Below are 15,025 nucleotides of genomic sequence, written 5' to 3'. Positions count from 1 at the left end.
TCTCTCTCTCTCTCTCTCTCTCTAGTGTCCCATCAATTGACTTTCTTTACTCCGATGGGCTATAAACTATAAAAAGCGGAACTACTGTGCTGGTGGAAAGGATTTCGAGGTCAGTATAACGATTAAAGGAAAGAAAAAATAAGATAACATTTCTTTGATTTTTTCCTTCTTTTTATTGTTTATTTTCTCGCTATGTTATGTTTTAGGTTAAATGCACAGGTGTGTGTGTAGGCGTTGATGTATGCGGTATGTGGTCATGATATGATTTTGTCGATATTGCAGGACATTACACTACTATTATGTGTTTTTTGCTGAACATGATTATGTCTTCTATTACATTATGACGTAATATTGTTTTTTTTTTTTTTACTACTCAGTCTTATCCTCTAGACCTTTATATTGTATTATTTTTAGCTGCATGATTAAGTCTTCTAATACTACCGGTAAGTTTAATAGTCAGTCACTTACCTACCATTCGGTCGTGGCAAATTTTTGATAAATCTGAATATTGCAGATACGTGTTATACACCAGTAAACTTATTGATGATACTGTACATATTATTCCCTGTGTATGTACTACTACATAGCTTATGTAACCGTTATATACTTATTCTTTATACCACGTATCCCTGTGCTCCCTTGGCGACGACAGTGACGTCACGCCATTTCATGTTTACCCTCTCGCCTGTTCCTTCGAGCCGTGCAGACGATCTCCACACGCCTCTTCCTTCTATCCATTTAATATAGCCTCTAAAGTGAAGACAGCCTTTCAATAGAACCTAGAACTATCATTCGGACATGACCAAACATGGCGCAGTGAGTACTTTCGTAAAGGTGAACGAGAAAGGCTAAATAACGAAGAAAAAGACGCAACCGGTTCCCTGCTTCCTCAACCGACGCCATCCCCGGCGATTTCAACCCGGTGACAGTGTTGTGCAGTGTAACGCTCATTTACGAGTGTTTAGTGCAGTGACAGTGTGTGTGCAGTGTTATTGGTGCATTTATTCATGTATTGGGTCCAAAGTGCGCTTTCTAGCGGCCGCCCACAGACTGCACCTTGCTACAGGTTCCTCATCTGGCGACGTCTCGAGAGACACTGCCGTTCTCGGTGCGCGGAAGCCATTAAACCCCGCCCCCACCCGAGTAACAAACACACGCACTAACACGCTCGCGCGCTCCCTCCACACATTGACGCACTGTGAAACTCTACAAATTGTATGAAACTGAGCCGTGCTTGTTTTATCAGTTTGCATACAGCTTCGTGAAGAACAATGTCTTCTCCACGACAATCTCCTGAGCGCGCAGGCACCCCACATGATGATCAAGAAACGGACGGAGCAGTTGGGCCACTCCCGGGCCACCCAGACGGCCACGATGGACCGTCCTCCCGAACCGCAACCCCGCCACAACAAGCTCTCGATCTCCCCTCAGTTCACACGCCTCACCTCATACCCTCAGATTTTCTTCACCTTATAAAGTACCTCGAGGAGTCACGAATCTCTTCTGAGAACCGCAGATGGGTAGAAGAGGAAGAAAGGCGATCCTGTGAGGGAGAAAGAAGACTATTGTAGGAAGAAAGAAGACGCCAGGAGCGACTTCAAGAACAGGAGCAGAGACGACAAGAGGAAGAAAGAAGACGTCAGGAGAGGCAGCAAGAAGAACAAAGACGTCAGGAGAGGCAACAAGAACAAAGAAGACAGGAGGAAGAAATACGACGAAAGGAAGATGCAGAACGCTTTGCAGCCCTAATGAAGTGCCTCACCAGTGACGCATCCTGCCAGCAAGACCGTCGCCCACAGACCGCCCACTTTACGTGCTGACGATACATTCCAGACGTTTCGCCAGTGGCGCCGTAGCTGGGACGACTACGCCACCATGGTTGATCTGCAGAAGCTGGCCAGAGAAAAACAGCTAATCCAGCTGAGGATGTCTGTGTCCCTCGACGTGCAACGGACCCTTGAACATACCCTGGGGATTGCACACGACACATCACTGACAGTTGACGAGGTACTCGACGAGCTCCAGAAGCACTTTAATAACCAGCGCAACGAAGCTTTACACCGACGAAAACTTCTATGCTGCAAGCAGAAGGAAGGAGAAACATTTTCTGACTTCTATGTAAGACTGAAGGACTTAGCCGAGGAAGTGGACTTGTGCTCAGGCGATCCAGTTATTGTGCGGAGGCACAGCTCAAGGTGATCCTGTTGATGGGAGTCAAGGATGAAGAGCTTGTGCAACGCCTCATTTCCGCGCACACAGATGCATCACTACAAGAGATGGTTACCTGCTGCCGATCGTTCGAGGCCACCAAGGATGCTGCATCAGCCATCCACTCATCCCCAAGTCAACTGTGTGCTGTTTCAAGCTACAAGAGGAAACAGCGAGACGACGACCCGCTCCTCACCTCCATGAAGTCAGAACAAGCCTTCATCGCCCAATGCTGATTCCTTCCATTCATGTAACCGACGCCATGACCCCGCCAAAGAAGCCATCTGTATGAATTGCGGACGCAGAGGACACTGGCCCCGGACTGCTAGGTGTCCTGCCAAGGATGTCACGTGCAACTCATGTCACAAGATGGGACACTTCGCCAAGGTGTGCCGATCTGGAAAGTCGGATTACCGTAAAGGATCGGCGTCACGTCCAATGTATAAGAACTGTCGACGTGTATCAGCAGACAGCAAGACCCCACAGCCTGTATGCATTCTTCTCACCTACGGCCAGACATCATCAAGATTACAGATGCTCCCAGACACAGGCGCTGATGTCACAATCATAGGCAAGAAGCATCTCGAACAGCTTAAAATTCCATGCAGCGACCTACAGCCCCTTGAGTCCACCACTACTTTCACAGCTGATGGATCAGAAATGGCTCCTGCCTTGGGATTTTTCCAAGCAAAACTTCAACTGGGAAAGAAGACTTGTAAAGCAAAGATACAAGTCCACGATGGTGTCACGACTCCCCTCCTCTCTTACAGGCACTGCCAGGACTTAGCCATCATTTCTCCCCAGTTTCCGAAGCCGATATTGGAGGTCAAACACGCTAACAGGTGTGCCGAGTCACACCTACCTGACCTGCCAACGCCGTCTGCTGCAAGAAAGTATTTCCTTCAGGAATACAATGACGTGCTGCTCACCAAGCAGGATCTCAAAGCGGCCCCGCTACAACCGATGACAGGTGGGCCCATGCTGATCCACTTAAAAGAAGGAGCAGTCCCATTTGCCATTCACACCCCAAGACCAATCCCCTTCGCGTTTCAGCAAAAAGTGAAGGAGGAACTCGAATCGATGGAATGCCAAGGCATCATCGCAACTGTTGGTGATGACCCCTCAGATTGGTGCCACCCACTAGTCACCGTAGCGAAGGACGAAGGAGTGAGGATCACCGTCGACTTAACCCATCTTAATAGTCAGGTATCCAGACCAGTGCACCCTTCACCAACACCCTTCGATGCAGGCCGCCAAGTTACCCCATCATCACGGTACTTCACGAAAGCGGACGCCATGTGTGGGTATTGGCAACTTGAACTTGCCGAGGAGGACCAACACCTGACAACCTTTATCACGCCGTACAGAAGATACAAGCACCGTCGGGGTCCCATGGGCTTCTCAGCTACTGGAGACGCTTACTGCCGTCGAGGAGACATAGCTCTCCAGGGGATGCAGAGGTGCGTCAAGGTGGTGGACGACATTCTCCTCTATGACGACGACTTCAAGACCCACATCCAGCAAGTTGACCAGATGCTTCGTAGGTGTCGCAAGAACGGGATCACTCTCAACCGAGACAAATTCGTGATCGCCGCCCCTAGTGTAAGCTTCTGTGGTGGGCCTGGTGAACCAGCTGTCAGAATTCACCCCAAGCATTGCGGCTACGGCCCAAACACTCCGCCCCTTGCTGAGCCCAAAACGTACATTCATATGGATAGCCGACCACGACGAGGCCTTCCGACATGTCAAAGAAGCACTGTCGCAACCACCCGTGTTAGCACACTTCGACCCGTCACTCCCAATTGTGCTACAAACAGACGCCTCTCGACTCTACGGTATCGGCCACGTCCTACTACAAGATCATGGCCAGGGACGGTTACGCCTCGTTCAGTGTGGCTCTCGCTTCTTAACCAACGCCGAGACAAGATACGCCACCATTGAATTGGAGATGCTCGCCGCCGTCTGGGCCACTGCCAAATGCAGACCATACCTGATTGGAGTCCCGAACTTCACCTTGATGACCGACCACAGGCCACTGATACCGATTCTCAACAAGTACACATTAGACACAGTAGAGAATCCTCGCCTTCAACGCTTAAAGGGCCATATCTCACCCTACCAGTTTACAGCTGTATGACGAGCTGGGAAACAGCTCTGCATTCCAGATGCCCTGTCACGAGCCCCAGTAAGCCGCCCCACATCAGAGGACGAGAATCTCAGCAATGACGCAGCAACCCACCTGAGGAGTATAGTGACCTGCAACACCATCGGCACTGTAAGTGACCCCAAGAATCAAGATGCCGACAGAACCCTGGAAGAGCTACGCGAAGCAGCAAGTGTCGACCCTGAGTATGCCCGCCTCAAGGATTGCGTGTCTACTGGGTTCCCTTCCAAATGATACGATCTGCACAAGTCGCTGCTTCCCTACTGGAAAATCCGAGACAGCCTCTCTGCCGACGGGGAGTTGGTTCTGTACGGCCAACGAATCATACCTACTGCTTATCGCCGAGGCACGCTCACCCAACTCCACGCCAGCCACCGCGGCGTAGAGGCGACGAAATGTCGGGGATGGCAGACCGTATTTTGGCCTGGAATAGATGCTGACATCAAGAGCACAGGAGAAGCCTACCAGCCATGTCAGGTCATGCAACCTAGCCAACAACAGGAACCCATGCAGAACGACGACCATCCTACGAGACCTTTCGAGTCGGTATCAGCCGATTTCTTCACAGTCGCAGGGAAACCCTTCCTTGTGATTGCAGACTGTCTCTCTGGCTGGCCTGTCATTGTCCCCTGTGGTGCCTCGTCTACAGCATCACGCACCACACGCATGTTCTGCCACTATTTTCGCGATGTTGGTGTTCCACTCCACCTGAGGACAGATGGCGGACCCCAATTCACCAGCTCCGAGTTCAAGGACTTCATGAAACGATGGGGAGTTCACCATGTGATATCATCACCCCATTACCCTCAGTCGAACGGCCATCCCGAAGCAGCTGTTAAGTCAACCAAGTACCTCATCATGAAAACGGCGCACTCTGGCAACATCGACAATGAAGACTTCGACAGTGGCCTCCTTGAACTGCGCAACATCCCTAATGCCACAGGAAAATCGCCAGCGCAGACTCTCTATGGACGCCCGCTTTGCTCCTGCGTTCCGGCCCACCCGGAATCCTTCTCGGAGGAATGGCAGGAGAAATCCGAAGACTGTGACCGCCGAGCAGCCGCCCAAGCTGAACAAGTCAGACAGCGGTACGATCAGCATGCCCGTAGTCTGCCGAAGTTGCATATGGGACAGACAGTACGTATCCAGGACCCGACTTCGCTACGCTGGGACAAGATCGGAACCGTTATGGGCTGCGGAAGAACCAGGGACTACGAGATCAGACTACCGAGTGGACGAGTCTGGTGGCGAACCCAACGTTTTCTGTGACCAGTGCCTACCTCTAGTGCTGATCCCTCCCCCTACATCCCTGTGACACCTTGCTCGGACATGAAAATGAAGTCCTCTATCAGTAAACCCCCAGTGTTCCCACGTCGATCAAAGCGACTGTGAAAAAACAGTCCGCTCAAGGCTGAGCTACGAGCGTGAAGGGGGAGGGAGGTGTAGATACGTGTTATACACCAGTAAACTTATTGATGATGCTGTACATATTATTCCCTGTGTATGTACTACTACATAGCTTATGTAACCGTTATATATTTATTCTTTATACCACGTATCCCTGTGCTCCCTTGGCGACGACAGTGACGTCACGCCATTTCATGTTTACCCTCCCGCCTGTTCCTTCGAGCCGTGCAGACGATCTCCACACGCCTCTTCCTTCTATCCATTTAATATAGCCTTTAAAGTGAAGACAGCCTTTCAATAGAACCTAGAACTATCATTCGGACATGACCATACAAATATTACAGTGTTTTTTGTGTTTTTGAGTAGCGACCTAAAATTTCATGATTGCCAACAGGACCACCCATATCCTCACAAAGCAGTACATTAATATCCCCAACACAATTCTGCCGTCTGAATCTTGGCACCACGTTGGTCTGACACAAGACATGCACGACAAATACGTTCTCCTTTCTTAATGTGAACAAAACACAGGACAGAATGGCATACCTTTGACAATAAAATTTAGGCTAGATTATGATCAATATCAGATTAATTAAGAAATATAATTTGGATCCACAGATCTATTCAAATTCCTCGAAGACCTAATTTCAAGTCATGACCTATGGTTCTAGATACGCGATAATGGATAATAATAAATATGATATATATGATTTAATCTTGTGATGCAGAGAAAAAAATTACCAAGCCCTTTAGACCATATTCTAGGTGAAGTAAATGGCTTTATTAATTGGAGCTCTGATATATATTATAAAAGTGTTAGCTTACAATCCCTAACGCAGTCTACATTGTTGTTGCGGCTTCCCCCAGAGTTAGTGAAATGTGCTTTGCATAACCCGTAGACTTTTGCTAGCTGCCAGTCAAAGCTAATGGGCACCTTCATTTAACTTGAACAGCGATCATGATTTGTTTGCCTTTGTTGAACGTGGAAGTAATTTCAACAACGGTGAAATTGCAGCTTAATAAAGAAGATAATGATATTGATATCAACTAATATAATAAGGATACGAACGATGATATAATGATAATATTGAGTATCGTTAGTAATTTTTGCTGTAATGAATATGTATCATCATCGTCATCATTTGTGTCATTATTGCTGTTGTTGTTGCTATTATTATCAATTTTTCTGTAATTGATATTGTTCTGGCTATACAATTAGTTATCATTACTATCATTTTCATTGTTATTATCAATCATTATTATCATTTTTATCATTACTGTTATTTATATTATCATTATCATTACTATCATCATTATCATTGTTATTACTGTTATTCTTATCATCATCATCCACATTATTATCATTATGAATATTATTATTATCATGATCATTATTATCTTTATCATTATTATTATCAAAGTCATTATTATTGTAATTATTTTCATTCTTGTGATTAACTTTATTATACTTATTATTATTATCATTATCATGATTATTTATTATTATCATTATTATTATCATTATCATCATCATCATACTTGTTATTATTATTATCATTATTATCGTCATGGATATTATTATTATTATTATTATTATTATTATTATTATTATCATCATTATCGTTATTATCATTATCAATATCATTACCGCTGTTATCATTATTATCATTTTAATTATCATAATAATTATTATTATCGCTATTATTATTATTATTTTAATTATCATAATAATAATTATTATCATTATTATCACTAATGTTATTTTCATAGTAATTATGATTATAATGATAATAATGATAATGATAAGAGTAATAATGATAATATTGTTATTAAAATTATTATGATTATCATATATCATATAATCGTTGTTTCTTTAATCATCATCACTTATCATTATCATTATTTGTCATTATTGATACTGTTATAACTGCCATTATCATTATTATTATTATTATTACTATTGTTGTTATCATCATCAATGTTATTATGGTTATTATTATCATCATTATAGTTATCATTGTTATAGTTATTATCATTGTTGTTATTATCATTATCATCTTTATTATCATTATTATTCTTCCTATTATTGTTATTACTATAATCATTACCAGCCTCGCGCCATTTATTTAACTAGCTCACCGGGCTAGTAAATTGTTTATTTTTACTAGCCCGCAACAAGTTCAACTAGCCTCAATATTGAATCTAATACACGATATTCAACTAACCCAATATTGAATTTAATACACAATCAATCAAACACTGTCTCGTTGAGTTAAAAGATCAACAATGAATTGATGGCAACTCTCCCTAACAAGTTCCAGGCCTATTCTCTGACTCGTATGGAACGTGTGTTATCGTTTGTTATTGTCTACTTTTATCGTTTGTTATTGTCTACTTTTTACTAGTTCGTCGGACTAGCTCAGAAGTGGTTTTACTAGCTCGCGGCTTGTTTTTCTAGGCAATGACCGTCGGGCTAGTGTTATGGTCGAGCACTGCATTATAATTGTTATTGACAAAAAACACAAACGCATGCACTCTCACAGACATTCTCTCTCTCATACACTCTTTCTCACACATACATTTTCTCTCTCTCTCTCTCTCTCTCTCTCTCTCTCTCTCTCTCTCTCTCTCTCTCTCTCTCTCTCTCTCTCTCTCTCTCTCTCTCTCTCTCTCATGCACTCTCTCTCACACAGACATTTTCTTTCTCTCTGTGTCTGTTTCTCCATCTCACTTCCGCACACACCTCAATGTTCATACACACATACCTGCAATATTTCACCTTTTAGAACTGACATAGTCTTCCTATCAATCGACTTTCCTTGCTCCGGTGACCTATGACCTATGGCCGAACCACTTTGCTGGTGGAAAGTGGATTTTGAGGTCAGTGGAACGATTTCGGGGAATTGTTTTATTTTCTTTTTCCTTCTTTTTGCTGTTTTTTGTTTTGTTATGTTGAAGGTTTTAGCTTAATCCTTTATTTACCCTTCAGGTTAAGTGCACAGGTGTGGGTAGGCCTTGATGTGTTCGGATTAGGGTCATGTTATGATTTTGTGATATTGTGAAAGCTGTTTAGTAGTTTGAATTTATCTTATATTTTATAGGATTGCATTGTACTATTATGTTTTTCCTTTAACATGATAATGACTTCTAATACGTTATAGCGTAATAGTATGGGAATTTTTAATCACATAATTTTATCCTCTAGAACATATTGTATCATTCTAATAATTCCAATAAGATTAATAATCAGTGAGTTACCTGCCATTCGCTCGTGAGCAATCTTTGACACACCTGTTATAAGATTTAATCATAATATAATCATAAGATTTTCAGCAGCGACCTCGAATTTAATAATTGCCAATCAGGACGACTCATATCCTGGAAAAGACCATCCATTAAGAGGTCGTTAAAACATGAAATGATCATCGGAAATTTCAGAAGAGGAAAGTGACAAAAAATCTACTAATGGCTTTTTTCATATTATGAGTCACAGGCTTAATACATAAGCTTTATACCCACGAGACATCATCATCGTCATCATCATCATCATCATCATCATCATCATGGGAGCTAACGCCAACGGGGGCGCATAGCCGCATCCACCCTTTGTTTCCACCTACGAGGATCCCTCATGGCAAGCCGCCAGGGACTCGAGTTCTTCACGTCAGGTTTGGTCGATCTGCCCAAGCCAATAATAGCAAAATTGATGATGATAATTTTCATTATTTTCATTATTGCGTTTATAAGTATTGTTATTATTATTATCACTATTATTATTATTATTATTATTATTATTATTATTATTATTATCCTAGTAATAAGAATTATCATTACAATTTCTATTATTGTCATCATTATTATCATAATTAGTATTTTTCATTGATTTTATCAAAATTGATATCAGTATTTTTATTACTATCCTTAAAGGTTTCATTATTATCTATCATTATTGTAATTATTATCACTTCTCACGCTCACCATCATAATCATATATACAATTTCCATTATGCTTATTATCATCATTATTGGTTTTATTGTTTCCTATTTGATATATAGCCATGACATTATATTGCAATACACATTTGGAATTCAGTTAATTATGGGAGTAAGAGGAATAAAAAAAAAGGAAAATTGAAGAATAAAAGGAGGATGGAAGTGTAATCTATTTGCATATGATGATGCAGACTGTTGAGGTAATCATGTATTTCATTTTGTGTGTGTGTGTGTGTGTGTGTGTGTGTGTGTGTGTGTGTGTGTGTGTGTGTGTGTGTGTGTGTGTGTGTGTGTGTGTGTGTGTGCTGTGTATGGTTGGGATGCTTTTACAAAATATTAGTCATTATAGGATCATCAACTGCCGTTAGTAGTGTGCCTTTTGATCAACGAAGAGTGAGTGGCCTTTTGGAACTTCTCGAACTTTCCGATTTCAATTTAAGATAAAAAAACCCGAATAAGTGATAAACAGCGACGTCATTTCTTTATTTAAAAAGCAGAATATGAATTGCAAAAAAAGAAAGTTTGCTTTTTTTATGAAACATGATTTGATAGTTCTATAAAAAGTGTGACATTAGTCTGATAATGTACTTCGACGGAAAATTAATTTCTGAAATTAAGTATTCTTTCTCTCTCTCTCTCTCTCTCTCTCTCTCTAACGCTATCTCTCTCTCTCTCTCTCTTACCTCTCGGTCTCATTATCAAACATTTATTCTGTCAGATTTGGCTTGCTATCTATTTAAGTTTAGTGACAATTAAAAATTCTCTTTTCCTATTAGATCAGATAATAGAATTCTATTTCCTGGCGTTTAGAAATGGCAATATAAAAGAGACTGATATTTACATCATTATTCACATTCTATTTAATGCATTCAGTGAAATAAAAGTGGGCTAGATAGAGGATTGAGTAAATTATACATTACAACTGATTTCCATCATGGGAGATTAAGGATAAATTCGGCATAGTAACATGGGTATACGATTTTTTTTTTTTTTGCAGACACACGTGCTCCCATGCTCTCTCTCTAAAACACACACAAATACACAAGCACGCACACATTCTCTGTCTCTCTCGCATACACTCTCTCACACAGCCATTCTCTTTCTTCCTCATATACTCTCACACTCACATTCTCTCTTTCTCTATCTCTCTCTCTCTCTCATACACTCGCTTACACAGACAATCTCTCTCTCTCTCTCATACACTCTCGCTTACAGAGACATTCTCTCTCTCTCTCTCTCTCTCTCTCTCTCTCTCTCTCTCTCTCTCTCTCTCTCTCTCTCTCTCTCTCTCTCTCTCTCTCTCTCTCTCTCTCTCTCTCTCTCTCTCTCTCTCACAGACATTCTCTCTGTGTTTTGATTTTGACTTTCACTCTGTCTCTCATGTGATGATGACAACTGATGCAGTAATCATGTCTCGCTCTCTCTCTCTCTCTCTCTCTCTCTCTCTCTCTCTCTCTCTCTCTCTCCCTCTCTCCATTTCCCTTTCTCTTACACACCCTAATGCGATATTCATATATACATACCTGTAATATTTCACCTTTTAGAACTGACATAGTCTTCCCATCAATAGACTTTCCTTACTCCGGTGACCTATGGCCGAACCACTTTGCTGGTGGAAAGTGGATTTTGAGGTCAGTGGAACGATTTCGGGGAATTGTTTTATTTTCTTTTTCCTTCTTTTTGCTGTTTTTTTGTTTTTTTATCTTCAAGGTTTTAGCTTAATCCTTTATTTACCCTTCAGGTTAAGTGCACAGGTGTGGGTAGGCTTTGATGCATTCGGTATGTGGTCATATGATTTTGTAATATTGTGAAGGCTGTTTATTAGTTTGATTTTATCTCATATAGTTTACGACTTTGCATTTTATTATTTTGTGTTTTCTTGTTTCGTTTAATATCTTGTCTTTAGCACACTTTACTTAACTGTATGGGAATTCCTGTCTACATAATTATATCATGTAGAGAATTATACTTTTTTTACGAGGGTTCCCAGCTGCACGGTAATATCATGAAATATATCAGTTACATCTAATAAATCGGACACTTATTATTCATCCTCTCTCGAGCAATATTCGATACATTTGATATCTTTCTATAAAATTTAACCGTAACATTACGGCTATTTTGATTTTATGAAATACTTTATACCCACGAGATACAGCAGCAATAATTGTGAATATAAGAAAAAATAACTGAATGCTAACTTGCAGCAGTGGAGTAATAAATATTGGTGTCTAGATGAATAAATGATATATGATATATTACACTCGCCACTCATGGATCAGTCATAATTTCATCACAATCAGACCAATAAATTAAACTAAAAACAGGTCACATCATACTCTGGAGACTGACTGATGTCCTTTATTTCTCTCAAAAGCCAAAGAAAAAAAAATCAGATCAGGGTAATCCAAAAAAGACAAATAACCATTTTTTTTCATATCCCAAACACAATTCTAAATCTTGACACCGCGTTGGTCTGACACATGAAAAAAAAACACGTTCTCCCTTTTTAATGTGAACAAAACATGTGACAATTGTTATATTAAACTCATCTATCTGCCACTTGAGCTGTCAGAAGGGCGTGCCTCTGACATATGATAAAGAAAGTATAGGGCAGATTATTACTGATATCAGATTCATTAGGAAATATGTCTTAGATCCATTCAGATATCTCGAAGACCTTATTTTGAGGCAAGACTCATTGTCCTAAATACGCGATAATGTATATTACATGATTATTTCTTGTAGTATCGAAAAATATAATCAAAACCCTTAAACTGTATTCTAGTTGGTGTGATTAGCCTTAAGAATTTGCGCACTGATATGTGCTATAAAAGTGCTTGTTTATAATCCCCATTATTAAGAGTACACCGTTGTGGCTGTGTCCCCGAGTTAGTGATTATGGTTATTATTATCATCATTACCATTATTATTGTTATTATTATTATTATTTTTATTATTATTATTATTATTATTATTATTATTATTATTATTATTATTATTATTATTGTTATTATTGTTGCTGTTATTATTATTATCATTATTATTGTTGTTGTTGTTTTTGTTGTTGTTGTCTTTGTTGTTGTTATTGTTATTATTATTATTATTATTATTATTATTATTATTATTATTATTATTATTATTATTATTATTATGATCATTACCATTATTACTATTAATATTATTATCATTATCATTTTAGTATTATCATTATTGCTTTTATTATCACTGAAATTCTTATAACTATCATTGCTATTCTCACTATTCTACAATAATTGTTGCTTTTTCTTTAATCACCGTTCTTCTTATTATCATCGTCACTGTTATTATTATCATCATTATCATTATTATTGTTATTATCATTGTTATTATTATTATCGTGATTATTATTATCATTATCATTGTCATAATTATTTTCATCATTATCATGATTATTGTCGCCATTCTAATGATTATCATTATCATAGTTATCATAAATACAATTTTCATTAATATCATCATTATGATATCAGTCATTATTATTATTGTTATTTCCATCATTTTTATCACCATCGTTATTATTATTATCATTTGTATTTTTATTGTTGTTTTTATACTATTATTATGATGATTATTATTGATATCGTTACTGATATTATCATTATTATCATAAATGTTGAAAGGGTGATTATAATCGTTACTTTTACCGTTATTATAATTTTTCAAAAGATTATTATTTTCATAATTAATATAATTAATAGCATAATCATCATTATAATTATAATCTCTTCATTATTATTATCATTATTATTACTATTATTGCTATTATTATCATTATTATAAGTAACACAAATTTATCATCATCATCATCATCATCATCATCATCATCATAATTGCTATTATTATCATTATCATCAGCATAATCATTATTATCATTTTTATTATCATTATCATTACCATTACCGTTATTATTATCAATAGTTTTATCATTATTATCATCATTGTTATTATCATCATCATTCGCCTTCTTATCATTATCATTATTTTCATTACTATTATCATTATTATCATTGTTATTGTCATTTTTATTATTGCTGTTATTATCTTCATTCTAATTCTTCTTATTATTATTATTATTTTTGTTATGATTATTATTACTATTAATTGATTATGATTATTAATACTATTAATTAATTATGATTATTATTACTATTAATATTTCCATCATTATTATCAATATGATGATTACAATAATATTGATAATAAGGATAGTACTTTTAGTATGATTATTGTCATTATTATTATTATCATCATCATGATCATCACTATTATCATTATTTCTATAATTAGTATCCGTATTATCTTCATCAGCCTTATCATAAACCATCATAATTATTCTATTATTATGATCTTTATTGATTATTAATGATGTTATAGTTGATGTTTCGTCTTATTTTCAGAGAAAGTTTAAGCAGCGGAAAGAAAGACCTTTTGCAAGGCTTCTACATGTTATTTTCACCCTTATGGATTGTCTGACTGTTCGCTGGTCAGACTGGGTTTCATACACTGAGAAATTAAGGAAAAAACAACAGACAAACAAGGTAACCATTTCCTATTTGTTTACTCCTTTTTAAAAACCACTCCCTGTTTTTTCCACTCCTTTTTTTTTCTCTATTTTTCATTTATTTATTTATTTATTTAGGATGGAGGAGGAGGCAGAAAGGGCAGGGTCGCAACAGAAAATAAATTCTTGTGGGAGTTTTCTTTGCCAACACTTTTAATATTGTTCCTCAACGTGAGAGGTGGAGTGAAGGTTAGAGAAAGAGAGACAGAGAAAGAGATGGAGAGGGAAAGGGAATGAGATGGAAAGGGAGAGAGTGTGAGGGATAGAATGTGAGACGGAGAACGGTAGAGAGAAGGAAAAGGGGATAGAAAAGTCGGAATGGAAAAAAATATAGATACATAAAAGTTGAAATGGAACTGGATGGTATATATGTATATGCGCGCCCGCGCGCGCGCACACACACACACACACACACACACACACACACACACACACACACACACACACACACACACACACACACACACACACACACACACACACACACACACACACACACACACGGACCCTAACCCACATGCATTCATAACCAAACAAACACATGTTTTATAGGTACACAGACATGCAAATAGGCCTATATTGGATGATTTCGATATTCATACACATATTTGCGTGTCAAATAACGCAGCCGGACTGTGGTAAATATTAAT

Source organism: Penaeus vannamei, chromosome 36 (assembly GCF_042767895.1).
Source record: "Penaeus vannamei isolate JL-2024 chromosome 36, ASM4276789v1, whole genome shotgun sequence".
NCBI classification, from domain to species: Eukaryota; Metazoa; Arthropoda; class Malacostraca; order Decapoda; family Penaeidae; genus Penaeus; species Penaeus vannamei.
Note: the sequence above shows the minus strand (reverse complement) of the source record.